Consider the following 5,050-nt stretch of genomic DNA (forward strand, 5'->3'; position numbering starts at 1 on the left):
AAAAGCAGGAGTAAGATAATGATCTGAAACATGACAGGGACTTGATCAGCTGCACGGGAGATATGTAACAAGATGCTCAGCTTTTCTCTTCATAAAGCAAGCGGATACTAAAATGAAAAAAAATGTTTTTTCAATCTATCCTATTTCCCAAATCAAAATATTAGATTAAGTATAATGTGAACAAAGAATGGGAAATGAGTGGGAAGTGTGAATCTGTGCAAACTCTATAGATACTATATCAATAAAAATGTAAGTATATTCTTCTTATACACTTCTTTTGACAATGTCATTTCTTGGTATTTTATCATACCAATACTCAGATGTATGAAATAGCCTGTGGTCAATAATAATCATTGTGACATAATACAAAACTAAAATGCCATATTGATGATGCAAATTGTGGTATTCGTGTTGTTAATTTATTCAAGAGGAAGAAGAGGGCAGAGCCCTTGGATGGAAGGGAGCCTTTACCACCTTCGAGTCCTGTCTAGCATAGCTGCTTCCGTATCACCACAACTCCTTACTGTTTGGACATTTTATACCTAAAATTGTTTTTGCATTAAAACAGAATGACTGAGGATGCTGTACTTATGCGTAGGCTAATTTATTTTATTGTCTAAATTAGGTTACATTTGAGAGTAAGCTGTGATTCATGTAACTTATTGAGTCTGATATTACAAATTAATGGACATCCGATTTATGAGCATTTCAGACCAGATGAAAGGACTATATCCCTATAAATTTGTGTTGTTAGAATATATTGTGGCATGATTCCATGTCACTGGATACTTCTTAACTATGTACATATAGGTGACAGTTCCATCCAAAGAACAATAGGGGAAAAAGAGACAAACTCACAGGTCAAGTGTGACCACAGATAACTTATGTGTCTTTGAATTATGTCAGTACACTTAGATAAGCTCGATAGTCTTTCTATCCTGACTACACATTAATCATTTCATTGTCTTTCAGATGTGACCATTTCTCCCTAACCCCCAAGACATCTTCACCCCAAAAGCTTCCTTGTGCTTCCTTCTCCTTTCTCCTCCCGGTGTGAAGTGCGTGATAGTGCCCTCTCCTAAGCCTCATTAGTATAGGGGAGCTGGGGGCACTGTTGTTGTGCTTTAGACTGCTAACTTCAAGGTCAGCAATTTGAAAGCACAAGCTTCTCCTGGAGAGAAAGAGGGGGCTTTCACCCTTTTGAACACTTTACAGCCTCAAAAATATCAATTCTACCTTGTCCTATGTAGGGTGACTATGAGTCAGCATCTACTTGACAGGGAGTTGTGTTGGTGTGGTGGTCCCCAGAGACTATCCTCACTTAAAATACCTAGTTTACTCATATCATAGTTTGTAATCTAAACCATTATTGTTTTGACATTGACTTCAAGGTTCTAATTTGGAGATGAACACATGGGACAGCCTGTTTCCCCTCCTCCCTTCCTTCTCCTTTCCATTCAACCATTTTTTTTCTCTCCCTCCTGCCTTCTTTCTTTAATCTATTTTTTTCATTCTTGGTGTAAGAAAGTGGAGATTTATTTTATCTAAAGACCATATGCATGCATCTGAATAAATAGAAAAATCATCACATAGAAAGGCCTTTGGAGAAAAGTGTTTCAAGATAATATCTTGCTATGTTCATGCATAAGAAGAAGTATAAAAGTATTGGAAGTGTGAAATCAGTTACTAAAACTAGCTCAACTCGTGTTGAGAACATTTGAAATAACAAAGAAATTGTTTCTATTGAGAGTCTGTTTAAAAACACCGTGTTATAATGTCCCTACCTAAAGGTAAGGGAGTCTGTTCGATCAAATTACCTCATAAATTTAACTGAACATCTTTGGGAATTTGAGGTTAGCCAGTGCCAATGGTGTGTATTAAATCTATTCTACTATCTATTTGGCCTTCCGTATTTTTTAGTATTTTTTATTCCTCAAATGCTCCGGCTTTTTATAAGAAAAATGAAAATTGTTCTGTTTACCTAGCTACCCCAAACTAACAGTATATTTTAGAGTATCAATATAATTAAAAAATAAACAATTCTATTTACAACCTCCCATCATATTCAAATTCTTTCTAATTGTTTGTTTGGTTGAAAGACATATTAGCTATTCACTATAAACTGGTTCCACTCAAGTCCCATTAAATAAGGTTGGTTCTTTTTCCCATATATCACGTAAGAGAGGGCTTACAGGGAAGTCTCTCAAAGCATTCTTTTTTTTTTTTTTTTTCTCACAATGTCGGCCAGCCGGGCACTGCCTCTCTGAAGGTGGCCGAGGGGCATCCTCTGCCTTGGTGACCCATCACTTTCGGAGGCCTTAACCAGGGGACGGCAGCACAGTACAGAGCTGCCTCACCTTCTCAGTCCTCCATTCAAAGCATTCTTATCAGTGGAGTATTCTGAAGCTTGCTCTTGGATGTACAGTAGTTAAAATAAATGATGACATAAAAACCTGTACATAGATTTCTAAAGGCAGCTAAAGAATACAAAATAAAATATTATTATGAAATGATGCATAAACTTCAAATCAAAAACCTAAAGGGAAGAACATAATAACTCAAGCTAAAAGAATTGAAAGAAAATTCAATACTTGAGTTGAAATACTGAGCAAGTGTAAACAAACAAACAAAAACATGATGCTGGAAGCATCAAAAGGAGGCAAAGGAATACACAGGGTCACAAAAACCTAAAATCTTGGTCAATTTTCAACCACTTAGTGTGGCAATGTAGGATCACAAGCTGATTATATTTATGAAGTTTAGGTTTAAATAAAGGCATTAGTAACAAATAAGTTTCCGGGGAATTGATGGAATATCAACAGAAATGTTTTAAAAGAATGGTGTTGCTGGAAGCACTCACTAAAAATGCCAAGACATTTTCAGACAGCTACCCAATCAATCAATTGGACTAGACCTTATATGTTGCTGTTCCCTAGAAGGTGCCACGCAGGATGGAGAAATGTGAACTATTGTGCATCCAGACTTACTGAAAATCCTTCATAATTGGCTGCAACAGTACATGAACGTGGACCCGCCAGAAATTCAAGCTGGACTGAAAAGAGTACTCACAAAGATATGCTTGTTGATGACAGATGTACCTTGTTTGAAAGCAACCAATACCAGAAAAAATACTTCTGATATTGATTATGCCAAGATTGTATTAACCATAACAAACTATGGATGTCAATAAAAAGAGTGGAATTTCCAGAACACTTCACAGAGCAGGAGACGGTCATTTGAACTTAACAAGGAGATGCTGCATAGATTACAATCAGGGAAAAATGTGCTTCAGTGTTGTATCTTTTCACCATACTTATTCATTTGGTATATCTCAAAGAATAATCCAAGAAGCTGGGGTATATGAAGAATGCAGCATCAAGATAGAAGGGAGTCTCATTAATAACTTGCAATATGAAGATGACACCACCTTGCAGGTTGACATTGAGGAAGACCTGACGATGAAGCTCAAACAATACAGTCTTCAGTGTAGATGGCAACTCAGTGAAGAGTAAACAACAATGCTCACAACTGGACCAATACACAAAAGTATGAGAAAGAGAAAAGATGGAAGTGGTCGAGGTTTTGGTTTATTTGGATCCAGTCTATGGTCACTGAAGCAGCAGCTGAGAAAACTAATGGCCTATTGCATTAGGCAAATTGGGTGCTGAAGATGGCTTTAAGTTGTTAAGGCAAAGATAGCACTTTGAGTAATAAAATGCATCTACCCCAGCCCAGGGTCCTACCGATCCCTGTTCATGCATGTGAATGCTGGACAATGAAGAAGGAAACACACGAGAAAAACAAAACAAAACAAAAAAAAACAGCTGTATTTAAATTATTGGGTCAGTGAACAATATTGAAAGTACCCTATTTCTTCAAAAGAAGAAACAACTCTTCAGGAATGTGCAGCCAAGATGTTGCTTCGAAGGGAGGACCTGACCTTAGAACATGTAACCAGGGAGATCAATGTCTGGGAAATGACCTCCTGCTTTGTAAAGCAGAGGGTCAGTAATAACAACAGGGAGGCTTTCAAGCATCTAGGCTGGCATGGTGCCTGCAGGAACGGATCAAACATCGCGTTTGGAAGGACGGTGCAGCCCACGCAGTGCTCCCTTCTGCTCTGCGTGGACCCAAGAGGTCGGAGTCCGCTCCAGGACAGCTAACCATAATAAAGGAGTCAACATCCCCGCGCTGCCCATTATGGCATCTAAACTCCTTATCTGCCATCCCCGAGCAGACACCATTCCTCATTTCAGTCTCACGATGGTGAGTTCAAGTGCCCACTCTCGCTTTGCATGTCTTAACTAATCTCATTGACCTCTGAACACCCCCTGACATTAACTGAAGTTCATGACCCGGAGCTCCTTGCAGCTTTCTTTCAAGTCAAGGTGTCCCTCATGTTGAAGTTACTGTTTGTGTTCATCTTCACTCGCATTTCAGAATGTTTAATCACCTTTGATTCCATATGCGTTTCTCTGAACTGCTCTTGGCTCTCTATAGTGCAGCGACCATGTCTGTTGCTTGCCCTACATTTATCAAGCCACTCTGCTTAAAGGCAACTTTACTAGTATCATCTATTTTCTTTAATAATTCACCTTTCTAGTTTATGCGTGCCTTCAGTGGCATTTGCTTGTCGTTAATTTTATTTTTTTCATTAAGCAAGTTTCTTATGATGAATGCCTGAGAATGCTGTCTTCTTATCACTGTGAACTCAAATTTTGTTCTGTTCTTCTAGTGTATTATCTAGAAATGTTTCTAAATGCCTTTCCCTCACAGAATCCTTTAACCGTGGGATATATTAGATAGCTATTGTAAGGAAAAGCTACTTCATTTCCAAATCTAAAGTGATCTATTTTACTTTACTTGTGCTAAATTGTCTTCTCATGGTTGGTTTATATTAAGATGATTTTACTTTAAATTTCAAAAACTGAATTGTCAGGTTTTTATTTGACTGTATATGTGCATGTGTGTGCACACACATACCTACACGGGGTTATAACCCTGGCTAGAAAATAAATTCTAATGCTTTAAAAAATTAAGATGTAGTGAT

At 37.8% G+C, this 5,050-nt stretch overlaps 1 non-coding gene across 1 annotated transcript; it reads right to left on the bottom strand.

Annotated features, from left to right (window-relative positions):
• Window positions 1-2,234: 2,234 nt before the first annotated feature.
• On the bottom strand, window positions 2,235-2,372 carry LOC142462082 (small nucleolar RNA SNORA47). The gene has a single exon (XR_012787224.1). It is a non-coding gene; the product is annotated as a small nucleolar RNA SNORA47 (small nucleolar RNA).
• Between the last annotated feature and the right edge of the window lie 2,678 nt (window positions 2,373-5,050).

Source organism: Tenrec ecaudatus, chromosome 11 (assembly GCF_050624435.1).
Source record: "Tenrec ecaudatus isolate mTenEca1 chromosome 11, mTenEca1.hap1, whole genome shotgun sequence".
NCBI lineage: Eukaryota > Metazoa > Chordata > Mammalia > Afrosoricida > Tenrecidae > Tenrec > Tenrec ecaudatus.